The sequence below is a fragment of the Pseudophryne corroboree genome, chromosome 5 (assembly GCF_028390025.1).
Source record: "Pseudophryne corroboree isolate aPseCor3 chromosome 5, aPseCor3.hap2, whole genome shotgun sequence".
NCBI classification, from domain to species: Eukaryota; Metazoa; Chordata; class Amphibia; order Anura; family Myobatrachidae; genus Pseudophryne; species Pseudophryne corroboree.
The window spans coordinates 445,254,200-445,272,947 of record NC_086448.1 but is presented as its reverse complement, the minus strand read 5'-3'; positions in this window follow the sequence as shown (position 1 = coordinate 445,272,947).

Here is an 18,748-nt window from a genome sequence, read left to right as displayed (position 1 = left end):
ACAATAATCCGCTGGCACACTTATCTTCCGCCCGCCTTGGAGCTCTGGAGCAAAGATGGATGGCAAGGTTGGCAAATTTCAGATATACGGTGTCCTATCGGAGCGGCAAGGCGAATGGAAATGCTGATGCCTTGTCTCGCTTACCGACCACGGACCTTGCGGAAGAGGAGCGAGACTGGGCTGAAGACATTGAGACGCCCGTGTTCAGGCCTCTGAGTACACAGCAACCAGTCATCCATTCGGATCCTGTCGCTGCCACTAGAAACAGTAGAACTGACCTGTCTGTGAGCGCTTTCCCAAAAGGTGACTGGGCACAAGTACAGAAAACCAGCCCCGTGGTACAGCGTTTGATTGATCTTATTCAACAAAAGAAACAGCTAACTAAGACACAAAGAACCAATGCTGACCCGGAATTAGTCAAATTATTACGCCATCGAGACCGAATTAGCCTCCAAGGAGATCTTGTCATCCGCACCAGCCTTGATCCCGGTACTCATCAGTCTATCTCTCAGATTATAGTGCCCAGACAGCAGGCTGATCTGTTATTATCTGCTTATCATGACCAGTCGGGACATTTTGGCACCCAAAAAACAGAAGCAGTACTTAGACAGAGATTCTTCTGGATTGGCATGAGATCTGATGTCGAAAAGTGGTGCAGGAATTGTGTAACATGCAGTCTAAAAAAACCAGTTGATTCTACCCAAAAAGATCCACTGCATCCAATTCAAAGTACCCGACCACTCGAGCTTGTGGCTCTGGACCATGTAAAACTCGAGCATAGCTCCACTGGGTTCCAGTATGCTCTGACTATCACGGATCACTATAGCAAGTTCTTGGTGGTGGTACCGGCCCGTGACTTGACAGCAAAAACAACTGCTGAGCTGTTCCTCAAACACTTTGTCCGTCCTTACGGCTATCCGGAGCAAGTTCTAACTGACCAGGGTCCAGCCTTCGAATCCCAATTATTTCAGGAACTCTGTTCTTTATATGGGTGTAAGAAGCTGCGAACTACTGCCTACCACCCCCAGGGTAATGGTCTATGCGAACGGGCCAACCGAACCGTGATTGGGATGCTTCGGAGTTTATCGGCCGAGAGAAGAACGCAGTGGCCCACTCTTTTGTCTGAACTGACATACCTCTATAACAACATGGAACATTGCTCTACAGGATTCACTCCATTTTATTTGATGTTTGGGAGGCAGGGCAAACTTCCAAAAGACTTAGAATTGTCAATAATGTCAGATGAGCCTAATCTCCTGCAGAACGACTGGATACAAGAGCATCAGCAACGGATTGACGCTGCCCGACAACTGGTGAAACAACGGATGGAGATAGTACATCGCCGCCAAGAGAACAATTATAATTTAAATGTCCATCCAACACCCCTAAAGCTTGGAGATAAGGTGTGGAAGAAGAAAAACCAACGGACGAGCAAACTCGATGCCATGTGGGAGGATGTTCCTTATGAGATTGTCAAAATCCCCGCTGATGGACTTTATGCATACCAGATCCAAAGGCCTGATGGACATCTGACTATCGTCCCTCGTGACCAATTGAAGCTTTGCACCGTTGAAGTCCCGGTAGCCGAGAGAGACTCACCTTTGGCAGAGGAGCGGGGAACTCCAGGGGGCATTCCATTTCAGGATCCCATTGAACTCTTACTATTCATGACTAGCTCGATCCCGAGTTCTGTGAACTCAATTGTCCCAAGACCCAGAGAAGATAAATTTGTCGAAAATAATGACACCACTTGTATTGTCCCTGAACCGGCCAAAAGGGAGCATACCCCACTTTCTAAGAGGCCCGAACGTAGTACCCGAGGTATGTTACCTCTTCGGTACCGTGACTGAAAAGTGTTAACATAACATGGTTCTATCTCTCATGTTGTTATATATATCAGTATATATACCTGTAAATAACGACCACTGGAAATGTATGTAATGTATGAACTGTCGCTCAGATAATTTGCCCTTGACGACCTTGCGTGAGGACACGCATGTTTTTAGCCGGGAGATATGTGATACTCTGATATATATATATATGAACTCTAAATATATCGTCCCATTGGCTCCTAATGAGCCCAGCAATACGGAAGGGGGTAATACCCTTTTACTTGGTCCCCGGAGGATGTGAACTGCAGCCTAATGGAACATGGGGGGCACAAGGACCCAGGAGTTCTCGACCGCCGCTACACAGAGCGGGAAGCATCCGGGACTTTGAAAGAGGAGTTTAAAAGAAACGGGCCGCGAGGAGAGCAGTGCTGTGCTGAGGGGACTTCTGATCGGGACGGAGCTGCGCTGAAGAAGAGAGACGGAGCTGCTGACAGGGAAGGATCGCGCTGCTGTGAGGAGAAGAGGAGACGGTGCTGAGGAGAGACTGGAGCCGTGACCGACAACGGGACCCGCCAGCCGCCGCCAAGAAGAACTCACCAACCACTGCTAAAGAGGTCCCGCCAGCCGTCGTGAAGGAGATACAGTGACCGCTGACGGAGGGAGACGGAGCTGCCCCAGCAAGTACCCGCCAGCCGTGGTAAAGGAGACACAGTGATCGCTGACAGAGGGGGACGGAGCTTCCAGCCAGCGCTATAAGGTAGTAAAAGGGGCCGTCGGGCGCTGTGGGGATGGAGCCCCCATCGAGGTGAGAGACCCTAAGTATTGCCCAGTAAAGGAGAGCCGCAGTGAGGGAACCGTAAACCGGCCAGTGATTAGGGAGCCTCCAGCTGACGGCCGCACATAACCCGTCCCAGCAACTTCACCTCTGCATATATATCTGAGGGAGCAAGAGGGGTAAAGTGGGTCACCCTGAGAGTCAGGAGAGGTAGTATTAAAGAACTTTTCACCTCCATACTACTAACCTTTCCTGTCAGAGATAGACAGCATCCAGATGCTTTAAACTTTTCCGTACAACTATTACAGCTCTAACAGAGAAGAGACAGAGGGAAAGCGTAGTTCTTTTATGTACTCCAGCCCGACACAGGGAGAAACAGTGAATCGAGGGCAAGCGTTCCTTTAGAATAGCTCAGACTGATAAACAAGATAAAGAGGCCAGTTTATGGCAGAAAAGTAAAAGGGGATGTATTTTTTCCGTCATCTTTCTATTTCCATCTGTTTGTTTTGCAAAGATATTGGCATATAATACGTCAACGTGTGCACTGTCACTAACATCTGCTATTTGCATGCCAAGGAATTCCTGTCAGCTATTTCTGCATTCTCGTTTTCCTAATACTCCCCCTAATCTGCTCGCTTTGAACTGTAACCCATCTTCTTTTTAAAGCACCTCTGACTTTGCTTGAGAGACACTCAAAGTTTAGACACAGTTTATGCGAAAGCTTATTACTTAACTAATTAACTAATTAGTCGCCATTTTAAGTTTAATTGTTATATAGATAACCTGTCCTGTGGTAGTTATCTGCTATATCGCAATAGCCTTATGCAGAACCAATACTGTGTAGCATAGATTTCATAGTGCCAGAGATAAAAGTGTTGGTAAATGTCATGCAAATATTAATCTTTCTAACTAATGTTATTTATGTACTGAATTTATTGCTTATACAGAAATTGTGAATGTTTGTTATTTCTGATCTAAGTCTGAAATTAATAGCGGTGACCACTTCTTCTGATCCTGCATAATAAAATTCCTAGTCACCGTCCAAACGTGTGGTGACTTGTGTTTAGGGTTGTTCCTCTTGTTCCTCTGCTTGGGGTTCCAGCAGCTGATCCGGTTCAAGACAAGATCCCGGGTGAAAACTCCAAGTACGACCACCGGCATCTACACCTGAAAGATCTGATTGTTACACATGTGGGTGCAGTGGAAGTCTGGCTCACTAGCCTTGGCCTCCCTGCACCACATATGTAGTGTAATGTCAGGACATCACTGCAGCACCACCCCGGCACCCATTTGCGCCTAGAATGGCAGTGTCAGCACCTGAGGTGAGGACTCTGAGGAGAGTCCTGCTGGCTGCTGATCCACTGCTGGTATTATGATTTTATATATATATATATATATATATATATATATATTATTTATATTTACATATATATATATTTATATATGTACTAGCTCACAGACGCCCACCGATCACCACCGCCAGCCACCCACCGCCGCCTGCCACCCATCACTCACCCCTGCCAGCCACCCACCACTCACCGCCGCCAGCCACCCACCGCCGCCTGCCACCCATCACTCACCCCTGCCAGCCACCCACCACTCACCGCCGCTAGCCACCCGCCGCCACCTGCAACAAATGGCGGTCACCGTCAGTGAGACCTCACCACCGCTGCCCATGGGGGCCTCCGCCGACCACAGTCAGGTAATGTTCCCCTGCTGTCACCCACTCTCCCTGTCATTACCGTCTCTGTCCCTACTGTCACACTCTCTCTCCCTGCTGTCACTTTCGTCACTCTCTCTCCCTGTCGTTACTCTCTCTCTCTCTCTCTCCCTGCTGTCACTCTCATAACTCTCTCCCTGCTATCACTCTCGTAACTCTCTCCCTGCTGTCACTCTCATCACTCTCCCTGCTGTCACTCTCGTAACTCACTCCCTGCTGTCACTCTCGTCACTCTCCCTGCTGTCACTCTCGTCACTCTCCCTGCTGTCACTCTCATCACTCTCTCTCCCTGTCGTTACTCTCTCTCTCCCTGTCGTTACTCTCTCTCTCTCTCTCTCTCTCTCCCTGCTGTCACTCTCGTAATTCTCTCCCTGCTGTCACTCTCATCACTCTCTCCCTGTTGTTACTCTCGTCACTCTCCCTGCTGTCACTCTCGTCACTCTCTCTCCCTGTCGTTACTCTCTCTCTCTCTCTCTCTCCCTGCTGTCACTGTCGTTACTGTCGTCACTCTCTCACCCTGTCGTTACTCTTTCTCTCTCCCTGACGTCACTCTGGCTGTCCCTGCTGTCACAATTTCAGCTCATTCAGGGGGACATTTACTAAGCAGTGATAAGAGCGGAGAAGTGAGCCAGTGGAGAAGTGGCCTCATCAACCAATCAGCAGCTCTGTATCATTTTATAGTATGCAAATTATAGATGTTACTTCAGTGCTGATTGGTTACCATGGGCAAATTCACCACTGGCTCACTTCTCCGCTCTTATCACTGCTTAGTAAATGTCCCCCTCAGTGTGCTACAATGTGAGTTTCGGCTCATCCAGTGTGCTACAATGTGAATTTGGCTCACCCAGTGTGCTACAATGTTAATTTTGGTTCATTCAGTGTGCTACAATGTGAATTTGGCTCATTCAGTGTGGTACAATTTGAATTTTGGCTCATTCAGTGTGCTACAATGTGAATTTCGGATCATTCAGTGTGCTACAATGTGAATTTCGGCTCATACTGTGTGCTACAATGTGAATTTGGCTCATTCAGTTAGCTACAATGTGAGTTTCGGCTCATTCAGTGTGCTACAATGTGAATTTGGCTCATTCAGTTAGCTACAATGTGAATTTGGCTCATTCAGTGTGCTACAATGTGAGTTTCGGCTCATTCAGTGTGCTACAATGTGAATTTGGCTCATTCAGTGTGCTACAATGTGAATTTTGGCTCATTCAGTGTGCTACAATGTGAATTTGGCTCATTCAGTGTGCTACAATGTGAATTTGGCTCATTCAGTTAGCTACAATGTGAGTTTCGGCTCATTCAGTGTGCTACAATGTGAATTTGGCTCATTCAGTGTGCTATAATGTGAATTTTGGCTCATTCAGTGTGCTACAATATGAGTTTCGGCTCATTCAGTGTGCTACAATGGGAATTTCGGCTCATTCATTGTGCTACAATGTGAATTTTGGCTCATTCAGTGTGCTACAATGTGAATTTCGGCTCATTCAGTGTGCTATAATGTGAATTTTGGCTCATTCAGTGTGCTACAATGTGAATTTGGCTCATTCAGTGTGCTATAATGTGAATTTTGGCTCATTCAGTGTGCTACAATATGAGTTTCGGCTCATTCAGTGTGCTACAATGGGAATTTCGGCTCATTCATTGTGCTACAATGTGAATTTTGGCTCATTCAGTGTGCTACAATGTGAATTTCGGCTCATTCAGTGTGCTATAATGTGAATTTTGGCTCATTCAGTGTGCTACAATGTGAATTTCGGCTCATTCAATGTGCTACAATGTGAATTTTGGCTCATTCAGTGTGCTACAATGTGAATTTCGGCTCATTCAGTGTGCTATAATGTGAATTTTGGCTCATTCAGTGTGCTACAATGTGAATTTGGCTCATTCCGTGTGCTACAATGTGAATTTTGGCTCATTCAGTGTGCTACAATGTGAATTTCGGCTCATTCATTGTGCTATAATGTGAATTTTGGCTCATTCAGTGTGCTACAATGTGAATTTCGGCTCATTCAATGTGCTATAATGTGAATTTTGGCTCATTCAGTGTGCTACAATATGAGTTTCGGCTCATTCAGTGTGCTATAATGTGAATTTTGGCTCATTCAGTGTGCTACAATATGAGTTTCGGCTCATTCAGTGTGCTACAATATGAATTTTGGCTCATTCAGTGTGCTACAATGTGAATTTCGGCTCATTCAGTGTGCTATGATGTGAATTTTGGCTCATTCAGTGTGCTACAATGTGAATTTCAGCTCATTCATTGTGCTACAATGTGAATTTCGGCTCATTCAGTGTGCTACAATGTGAATTTTGGCTCATACCGTGTGCTATAATGTGAATTTTGGCTCGTACCGTGTGCTATAAGGTGAAAGGGGCACCAGTACTAGATAGTATAAGGTGTTCTACTACACCGGACATGCCCCCTTTTGGTTGACCATACCCCTTTTTGGGGTGACCATGCCCAAAAAAGGGGCGCGCATAATTGCATCCTTGACTCTTGCATAACCCCACTTCGAAATTTCCATTTCGACCAGTGTGTGTGTGTGTGTGTGTATGTATGTATGTATGTATGTATGTATGTATGTATGTGTGTATATATATATATATATATATATACACACACATACACAGGTTGAGTATCCCTTATCCAAAATGCTTGGGACCAGAGGTATTTTGGATATCGGATTTTTCCGTATTTTGGAATAATTGCATACCATAATGAGATATCATGGTGATGGGAACTAAATCTAAGCACAGAATGCATTTATGTTACATATACACCTTATACACACAGCCTGACGGTCATTTTAGACAATATTTTTTATAACTTTGTGCATTAAACAAAGTGTGTCTACATTCCCACAATTCATTTCTGTTTCATATACACCTTATACACACAGCCTGAGGGTCATTTAATACAATATTATTAATAACTTTGTGTATTAAACAAAGTTTGTGTACATTGAGCCATCAAAAAACAAAGGTTTCACTATCTCACTCTCACTCAAAAAAGTCTGTATTTTGGAATATTCCGTATTTTGGAATATTTGCATATGGGATACTCAACCTGTGTATGTGTATGTATATATATATATATTTGCTATTGATTGTCCAAAATCTGCTGCGCATGCCTCCAAACTACTCTCTCTAACCTCCTCTCTTGGCCTCTCCCAATGGACTGACTCCTCTACTCATCAGGCGGGCCACTGCCTTGATCTAGTATTCACCAGACTATGCTCCATCTCTGAACTCACTAACACTCCTTTCCCCCTATCAGATCACAACCTTATCACCTGCATGCTTTCCTCTGTTAATTCAAACCCTGTGTTGCGGAAGTTCTCCAATCTTCCTCAAACTCGCAGAAATATTAACACAATTAATCTTCAAGAACTTTCCACTTCACTCCAACAACTGCTTTCACCTATTTCTGCATTCACCTCTCCTGAGATGGCTGTATCACACCTTAATAAGACTCTAGAACTAGCCCTTGATGAAGTGGCTCCAGCTACCCATCACACTCCACGTAGGCCTAGATGTCAACCATGGCACTCCAAATTAACAAGACAACTACAAAAACTCACACGAAAACTTGAACGTCAGTGGCGTAAATCTCGTATTTCAAGTGACTTCCTCACATATAAGACAGTCTACCATTCTTATAAAAATGCCCTGGACATTGCCAAACAAACATATTTCCAAACTCTTATCTCTGCTCAAGCCTCTAACCCCAAACGACTCTTTAATACATTTAAATCACTTCTGAATCCTCCCGCACCTACCCCACCAGCCACTATCAAGGCACAGGATCTTGCTTCCTACTTCAAGGAGAAGATTGATAAGATCCGAGATGAAATGGTATGCTCTTCGGCAGCCAGTGACCTGCTCCGTTCTTTACCTGAACCCTCTGGCACTCTTTCTTCATTTGATCCCACAAATGAAGATGAAGTATCATCACTCTTCTCATCCTGCTTCTCTACTACCTCTCCTCTTGATCCTTTACCCTCACAAATAAGTAAAGCTCTGTCTCTGGTGCTCATCCCTACCTTAACTAACATCTGTAATCTCTCTCTCTCTACTGGTATTTTTCCTTCACTCTTCAAGCATGCAGTTATTACTCCCATTTAAAAAAAACAAAATTCTGACCCTAATGCTCTCTCAAACTACCGCCCTATCTCTCAGCTCCCTTGTCTCTCTAAGCTACTTGAGAGACTTGCCTACACTCGACTCACACACTTTCTTAACTCATACACTCTGTTGGACCCACTTCAGTCAGGCTTCCGTTCCCAACATTCCACAGAGACGGCACTGACTAAAGTGGTTAATGATTTGGTCACTACGAAGTCTAAAGGCCACTACTCACTACTTATTCTTCTAGATCTATCTGCTGCATTTGACACTGTAGACCACTCTCTTCTCATACAGACACTACAATCCCTAGGTCTTAAAGACACAGCCCTTTCTTGGTTCCTCTCGTACCTATCTAATCGCTCCTTCAGTGTTCGCTTCTCTGAATCTACCTCCTCTTCGCTACCTCTTTCAGTTGGAGTACCGCAAGGTTCAGTCTTGGGTCCTCTGCTTTTCTCTATCTATACCTCATCTCTTAGTAAACTAATCAGCTCTTTTGGTTTTCAGTATCATCTGTACGCAGATGATACTCAAATCTACCTATCCTCCCCTGACTTGTCCCTATCTGTACTGGACCGTGTCACTGAATGCCTTTCTGCTATCTCATCCTGGATGACATCTCGCCACCTCAAACTTAATATTTCAAAGACAGAGTTAATTATATTTCCACCGGCCAATAGTAGGTACCAACCTGATATCTCTATCACTGTTGAAAACTCGACTATCTACCCTACCCCACAAGCTCGCTGCCTAGGTGTCATCCTTGACTCTGATCTGTCCTTTGTTCCCCACATTCAATCTGTCTCAAGATCATGTTACATGCATCTAAAAAACATATCCAAAATACGACCATATCTTACACAAGACACTGCTAAAACTCTAATCCACGCTCTCATTATCTCCCGCATTGATTATTGCAATAGTCTCCTAACTGGTCTTCCCAAAACGAGACTCTCACCACTACAATCCATTCTGAATGCAGCGGCGAGGCTTATCTTCCTCGCTAGACGTTCATCGTCTGCAGATCCACTCTGTCAGTCCCTCCATTGGTTACCTGTATTCTACCGCATTCAATATAAAATACTTTTACTCACACACAAGGCCATTAACCAAACTACACCAACGTACATCACTTCGCTTATCACAAAATATCTCCCAACCCGACCTCTGCGCTCTTCACAAGACCTGCGTCTCTCATCCACACTCATTACTCGCTCCCACTCACGACTGCAGGACTTTCATCGGGCTGCACCCACTCTGTGGAATGCCCTACCACACACAATAAGACTCTCCTCTAGTCTCCAAACCTTCAAGCGTTCCCTCAAAACTCACCTCTTTAGGCAAGCGTATCAAATTCCTGGACCGCCCACATAACTTTCATAAACCTTGCTATCAAATTACATCCACTCTGTACAGTCCACACATATCCTCACATGTCTTCTCATTCTATGCAATAGATATCACCTTTCCTTATGTACATATGCCTATAGATTGTAAGCTTGCGAGCAGGGCCTTCCTACCTCTATGACTGTTATCACCCAGTTTGTAATTGTTATTTCAAATTGTAAAGCGCAACGGAATTTGCTGCGCTATATAAGAAACTGTTAATAAATAAATAATAAATAATATATATATATACTGTATATATATATATATATATATATATATATAAAATGTGTGTGTGTGTGTGTATATATATATATATATATATATATATATATATATATATGTGTGTGTGTGTGTGTGTGTGTGTGTGCCTCCCCAGCCAATTACCTCACCGCACGTCACTGGTTGGCCCGCTGGGTCGTCGCACTGATGCTTTGGAGTCTCAGATGAATGATGTGCGCAAAAAGCTCACGGATGTGGAGGGGCGTCTGCGGCGCAATAACGTCCGCTTCATTGGCCTGCCTGAGAAAGAAGAGGGCTCCGCTCCCGAAGAGTTTCTCGTAAAATGGCTTCGTGATTCTTTCGGATCTGAGGAATTCTCGCCTTATTTCACTGTTGAACGGGCCCATAGAGTCCCAATGCGCCCAATGCCGCCGGGGGCTCCACCCCGTACCTTTATTGCTAGGTTCCTTCATTACCGTGATCGGGACACAATTCTGAGGTTGGCTCGTACTAAGGGCCCTCTGAAATGGAATGGATCGCCAATATCGGTATTTCCGGACTTTGCGGTGGATGTACAAAAAGATAGGGCTCAGTTTACACCTGTCAAGAGGAGACTTCGTGAACTTGACCTGCCGTATGCCATGCTATTCCCATCCCGACTGCGGGCAGTGGCGGATGGGGAAACAAAGTTTTTCACGACCCCTCGTGAGGCCATGGTGTGGCTGGACAGGCGATTCCCGGCGAGACGTACCCTTGCGGATTAGTGACTATCCGGCTGATCATGGAAGCTGATTTTCTCCTGTTCTCCTTTTCTGGCTACTTATTTTGTCTGTCTTAGATAGATGTGTTAGATATTGCGAGGTGATAGGATGCGGGCCTATATGAGTGCTGTTATTGCTTCCTTTAGCCCCCGCTACATTATTATCGCAGTTCAGACAGGATATATGTATACTCTTTAAGTCAGCCATGATGTACTTGGTATGTTCTTGTTATGATTATACCTTGGGGGGATTTGTTGTTTGTTTTTGCTCTCTTTTCTTCCTGCTATACTATTGGTCTCTGGGTGGGAGGTGGGGGGGGGGGGGGGATTGCTAAACATTTGACCTGATATAGGTGGTTTTATGATATCCGAGTATGTGTTTATCTTGGGTATTAGATGGACCTAGGGGGCGGATCTCTATGATCCCCCCTCATTTGTTTTTGTTTTCGAGGGGGGAAAGGCTGGTGGCTGGGAGCTACCTCCTAATTTTGCTGTTTCCTAGTTGTTCTCTATCCCCGAGAGTCATTACATTCTTGGCCCCGATTAAGGAGTGTTTGCACTGGCCGGTGGTGCAATAAAGTTTGGTTTACTTTAATTTTTAGGTATGTACACTCAGTTCTGGGATCCAGGTATGCTGCATGTTGGGGGTGGTATACAGGGAGGGGGGAAGGGGGGGATGTTGGGTTATATTTACTTTTTGAGCGGAAATGTATGTTGTGAAAGTACATGGTTTACTACTGTGCAATATAAGCAATGGTGTCTGGTTACTGAATCTGTACGTGGCGGGGCTGACCGGCCGCGGGGTGATGCACTGATTATGTCTTTGTTGTATTATGACGGGGATTAAGGTGTTATCGTGGAATGTGAGAGGGCTCAATGATAAAGTTAAGAGGTCTCTTGTACTCCGACAGATCAAACACTATGCCGCTGACATTGTCTGTCTTATGGAAACACATTTGGTGGGGAGTAGGATTCTATCACTGAAGAGGCCCTGGGTGGGTTGGGCATACCATTCTATGCACACATCCGCCTCACGCGGGGTTTCGGTCCTTATTAAGCGGACCGTCCCTTTTGTAATGGAATCTATACAAACGGACCCATGGGGGAGATATGTGTTTTTGAAATGTAGATTATTTTATGTTCCTGTCCTCCTGCTAGCTGTCTATGTGCCACCTCCATACTCTCCCGATGTTCTTAAGAGGGTTGCTGGGTTCATGGCCTTATCCCCCGGGGTGTCTGTTATCTGCCTAGGGGACTTCAATAATGTATTAGACGTGGTAATGGATAGGCTCTCCATGTCTCCGTCTGCTGCAGGTCCTGGGAGATCTGGGTTTGCAGACGTGGTGTCGGGGTTGGGCCTGGTCGATCCGTGGAGACTGAGACACCCTTCTCTTAAACAATATTCGTGTTTCTCACACTCCCACTCTTCGTTCTCTAGGATTGACCTGGCCCTCCTCTCGAGCGACATGGCTCCCCGCGTCGGTAATATTAGGTATGAGACTAGAGGTATATCAGACCACTCCCCTTTGACCTTTAATTTAGACTTTAATTGCGATAGAGGCCAAGCTGTGTGGAAATTTAATCCATTCTGGCTCGTTCACATGGGGGATGGATCTGAATTGGTGGCCGCATGGCGGGAGTTCTTTGCACTGAATAGTGCCGACCAGGCTATTTCTAATTTATGGGACACATTTAAGGCCTTTTTACGGGGGAGTTTGATTAAACGGGTGTCTGATTTAAAATCCTTCTATAGGAGAAGGGAGGCTGAGTTGGAGGCCCGGAGCGCCGCTGCAGAGCTACAATACTTGCAGGACTCTTTGATCAGTTCCAGGTCAGCCTGGTTGTCGGCTCAGAGGGAATGGAGAGACTACCTAATGGAAAAGACTCAGCATAGACTCCTTTTCTCATCCCATACCTTATACGCTACGGGGGACAGGCCGGGGACATACCTGGCCTCTTTGGCTCGGGGAGACAGACCTACTAGTGTAGTGGTAGAGATTGTGAGCGCTGAAGGTGTTCACCTGACCCAGACTCCACAAATGACGGCTGAATTTGTATCCTTCTATAGTCGCTTATATGAATCTAAATTGGATTGTACCTCATCGCAATTGAATGATTATTTGGACGGTGTCTGTTTTCCCACCTTGTCCAGGGAGGCTTGTGACCTTTTGGAGGCGCCTATTTCCCCCGATGAAGTTAGGGCAGCGATTGAGGCCTCCCCTAGTGGTAAAGCCCCGGGCTTGGATGGAATACCCTCTGAGGTCTATAAGCATAACTTGGATTTTTTTGTCCCCCGCCTACTTGAATTATATAGTCAGATTTTTATACAGGAATCTCTCCCTCCGTCTATGGCGGAGGCAGTGATTGTGGTTCTCCCTAAACCTGACAAGGATCTTAAGAAAGTGGAGTCCTACCGTCCTATATCCCTCCTACCCACTGACATTAAAATTTTGGCTAAGATATTGGCTGGCAGATTAAATACAGTTATTTCCCACATTATACACCCGGATCAGACGGGATTTATGCCTAATAAATCTACCTCCATTAATCTCAGACGTCTGTTTAACCACCTACAAATCCCCCGGGCGGACCCTTCCTCCTCCATAATCGTTTCGCTGGATGCCGCTAAGGCTTTTGACTCTGTGGAGTGGGAATATTTATGGGAAGTTATGCATAGATTTGGTATTGGCCCGAAATTTATTAAATATGTTCGGCTGCTGTACTCCTCTCCCTCGGCAAGGGTAGCGGTTAATGGTTTCGTATCTCACTCCTTTCCCTTATCTAGAGGCACGCGACAGGGTTGCCCCTTGTCCCCTACCCTGTTTGCTATGGCCATCGAGCCTCTTGCATGTCTTCTGAGAACAGATGCGGGTATTTATGGACTTAAAGTGGGTACTCGGGAAGACAGGGTGGCCCTATATGCTGACGACGTTCTGCTGTTTGTGGATCGCTATGCTGAGTCTATGCCTAGGATTTTGGAAATTATTGTTGGGTTCGGGCGATACTCTGGTCTACTGATAAACTGGGAGAAATCCTTTATTATCCCACTTAAAGGCGAAGTCCCTGCCTCCCCGTTGGCGGTTCGTCCATTGAAGTGGGTGGAATCCTTCAAATATTTGGGTATTTGGGTGTCTAATAACCCTCAAAAATTCTCTTCTCTTAATATTACCCCTCAAATAATGTATCTCCGCGGCCGGGTGCAGACGTGGGGTAAATTGCCTTTAACAGTCACGGGGAGGGTTAATATGGTTAAAATGGTCTTCCAGCCCAAACTTCTATATGTCTTGCAGCAATCTCCTGTCTATATTCCACAGAAGGTTTTTAAACAAATAGACGGGTTGCTTTCCTCCCTGGTGTGGGCCAGTAAACGAGCACGCTTAAAACTAGATACCTTGACCAGAACACGTGAAATGGGGGGTCTGGCCCTCCCCAACTTCCGTTTCTACTACTACGCGGCGCAATTGATGCATATCTGGGAGTGGGTTAATGACCTCGATGCCCTGGCTCTGCATTCACTGATGCTGCATCACGACTACCCGGGGGGCTCCCCATTACAGCTACTTCTCTGTGGCAGCGTTAAAATGTCCACAATACCGCTTATTAAGCAATCTCTTCTAATATGGAAAATGGTGCACTCGGTGATGCGGGGCCATGGCGTTGACCCGGACACCCCACTGGATAACACATATGGGTTACCGGAACTGTGTCATCTTCAGGTCCGAGAAGTTTGGGGGAGATGGGGAGTATCATCTTTGGGCCAGTTATATAGTGATGGGATTCTTAACTCATTCCAACAACTTCAGCGTGCACACAACATTCCCTCAAGGTTCTTTTTTCAATTCCTACAGTTGAGACATGCGCTGGCAGCCCAGTTCCCAAATGGCCCTCCAGTCCTGGCTGACTCTCCGGTTAAAACAATGCTGCAAACGATAGACTCGGGACACTTAGTCTCTAGGATATATGGTCATATCCTGCAAATGCACCACAATGACCCTCTCGCGGCTCTTCGGGAATCAGATGTGGGAACGCTATCGGATGATGCATGGAATACTGCTATGGGAGCTCATCGGATCTCCACTTCCTCTGTTAGATACCAGCAAATACAACTGTACATTCTACACAGGGTGTATATGACCCCGGTGAGATTAGCGCATATCGGGGGCGCTCATAGCTCGCAATGCCCTAGATGTGGAGCCGTGGATGCAGATTTCTGGCACTTACTGTGGTTGTGCCCTGGGGTGTCTGTGTTTTGGACGGCGGTTATACGTATCCTGTGTGACACAGGTATTCCCTCCTTCGTATGTACTCCTGCGCTTTGTGCACTGCTGATTGTGGACGAGGAAGCTTTAGACCCACCTAGTAGGCGATATGTTATTAATTTATGCGCTTTAGCTAGGGTTTGTATTGCCGGCTATGGCTGGCCAATGAGGCCCCGGCGTCTAGGGCGTGGATTTCCCTGGTCAATGAAACAATTGCGCATGAAAAATTTGTGTTTCTGGCTAGGAAGGTGGAGAGGAAATGGTCCACAATATGGGGTAGATGGATGGACTCTAAGTATTACAAAGAGAGATACAGCTAGACCTGTATTCTTCCTCGTGTATCAGTCTGGGATGTTGTGGGAGAGGGGCCCCCCCGGCGGCCGGTCTTGCCTTGCTATGATATGCGTACTATAATATGCCAGCTCTGCTATGCTTATGAGTTTAAGGGAACTGTTATGTTTAGGATGTGTTGAACTAAGACATCGTTGCTTTGTGATTATATGTTATACGAGTAATAATGTTTACTAGATGCATTATAGACTGCATGCATGTACTGCTGTCTCTACACATGTTGGGTGTGGATAACGTTTGTGTGTTGTTTGTGTGAAATGTTAAAGCAAAATTGAAAAATTTCAATAAAAAGCATTGAATTTAAAAAAAAAACAAAATCGCTCCAAGTCATCCGGAGACTGTAAACTGAGATTACGACCATGAGAGGCTTGAATGCTCAAAGGGAAGCCCCAAGGAAAGTGTATATTCTTATGTTTTAAGGCATCCGTGAGCGGTTTGAGGAGCCATCTGTGTTGAAGAGTATTCCAGGACAAATCAGGGAGATTTGGATTTTGGAACCACTAAAATCAATCCCGTCTAATTTCCTCACTTTCGCCAGAATATTTTCCTTGACGTGATAGTAATGGAGATGGCAGATAATATCTCTGGGAGCCTCAGAGGGTAGGCCTTTCAGACGCAGTGCGTGGTGTGCGCGATCTAAGAGAATGACATTGTCCGGTTATTAATAGTTTGCTGATCCAGAATATTGTGCTCTCTATACTGTGTCTAGTTAGAATACTCCTGAGCTCTTTATCAATCAAACAAACAATTGAAATAGCTCCAGAAAGGGTAATTACTTCCTATTGTGTAATCAGACATTGTGGATTGATCTCGCTATTATCTGTCCGTTATTATAAATTTCATGTCCAGGCCCTAGAAAACAATCTCACTATTATGTGTCTAATAATAATTTTAATCTGGTTATGTTACGTTCATAATATTCTGCAGAGTGTAAGTATTAAACATGAGTTCACCAATTGTATGTTTCCTATTACATCCAGACACTGGAAAAGAGTCTCACCATTGTGTGTCGATTAGCAGTTATCATGCAGATACATTTAGAACACAGTTTCATGCAAGATAATAATTGTATCCAAAATACAATTACAAGTGTTACCACTACAGAAAGTCATCCCAGGTAGTAGATATAATAGTAGCAAATACTGAAAGTTCCCTGTCGTTCTGGAGTATTCAATATCGGTATCCGGTTGATAGATCGACAGTGTCTAGTTAGACAGTCAATAGATAGACACCATATGTTAGACAGACATTTTGACCCTGTCGACCTAATGTCTGTCTAACATATGGTGTCTATCTATTGACTGTCTAACTAGACACTGTCTATCTATCAACCCACACCTCCAAATCCTTATATACTGGTATCGCTTGTTAGGTTATATACAGTATATGATAATCATATATTGGTAAAGTTGTTGTTCAGATACTACATGTGTGTGTTCACTGGCTTTTAACATCAACTGGATTATATAGCGACTTTCATGTTACAGGCTTTCTTCATGTGTGATTCAAAGCACAATGGGGCAGATGTATTAAGCCTGGAGAAGTGATAAAGCAGTGATAAGTGCAAGGTTATAACGCACCAGCCAATCAGCTCCTAACTGTAAATGTACATATTGGAGCTGATTGGCTGGTGCGTTATCACCTTGCACTTATCACTGATTTATCACTTCTCCAGGATTAATACATCTGCCCCATTATTCCTGTCCATGCTGTTTATATAGCCTGCTACCATGGGCTGATATTATTGAATTAGAATATCTAGAGCAGGGGTGAGGTACCTGCGGTCCTCCAGCTGCTGTTGAACTACAGATCCCAGCATGCCCTGCAACCGTTTTAGCATGGCCAAATAGCAAAACTATGGCAGGGCATGCTGGTATGTGTAGTTCAACAACAGCTGAAGGGCAAAAGGTTCCCACCCCTGATCTAGAGAGATGGGGTTCTGGACTTTTGCAGATACAGGGGTATATTTACTAAGGTCCCGATTTTGACCGAGATGCCGTTTTTTCTTCAAAGTGTCATCTCGGTAATTTACTAAGCAAAAATCTCGGCAGTGATGAGGGCATTCGTAATATTTTGGAAGTCCTAGGAAAAAATCACGAATCAATACACCATCGGTCAAATACGCCTGCAATTTGCTAGAAATCGGTCATTTACTAAAAAGTGCAAAACACAAACACTGCTGACAATAGCCAAACACTGCCGTGCTAAAATACAAATCGTGAAAAAGTGCTAAAAAAAACCAGACCTGCTTTTTTATCCCGTGTTTGTATAAGCATGCACGGATCCATGAGATCCGTGCATGTTTATCAGTGGGAAGGGGTGGGAAATTTTATAATTTAAAAAAAAAAAATTGCGTGGGGTCCCCCCTCCTTAACCAAACCAGCCTCGGGCTCTTTGAGCCGGCCCTGGTTGCAAAAATATGGGGAAAAAATTGACAGGGGTTCCCCCATATTTAATCAACCAGCACCGGGCTCTGCGCCTGGTCCTGGTTCCAAAAATACGGGGGACAAAAAGCGTAGGGGTCCCCCGTATTTTTGAAACCAGCACCGGGCTCCACTAGCTGGACAGATAATGCCACAGCCGGGGGTCACTTTTATACAGTGCCTTGCGGCCGTGGCATCAAATATCCAACTAGTCACCCCTGGCCGGGGTACCCTGTTGGAGTGGGGACCCCTTCAATCAAGGGGTCCCCCCCCCAGCCACCCAAGGGCCAGGGGTGAAGCCCGAGGCTGTCCCCCCCCATCCAATGGGCTGCGGATGGGGGGCTGATAGCCTTTGTTCAAAGTGAATGATATTGTTTTTAGTAGCAGTACTACAAGTCCCAGCAAGCCTCCTCCGCAAGCTGGTACTTGGAGAACCACAAGTACCAGCATGCGGCGGAAAACCAGGCCCGCTGGTACCTGTAGTACTACTACTAAAAAAATACCCCAATAAAGACAATACACACACACCTTGAAAGTATAACTTTAATACATACATACACACCACCATATACACATACTTACCTTATGTTCACACGAGGGTCGGTCCTCTTCTCCAGTAGAATCCATGGTGTACCTGTTGAAAAAATCCTACTCACCAAATCCAGTGTAGAGGGCTCCTCGGATAATCCATTTGTAATCCACGTACTTGTAAAAATAAAAAAACGGGACACCCGACCACGAACTGAAAGGGGACCCATGTTTTCACATGGGACCCCTTTCCCCGAATCCCAGAAACCCCCTCTGACTGATGTCTAAGTGGGTTTCTTCAGCCAATCAGGGAGTGCCACGTTGTGGCACCCTCCTGATCGGCTGTGTGCTCCTGTACTGTCTG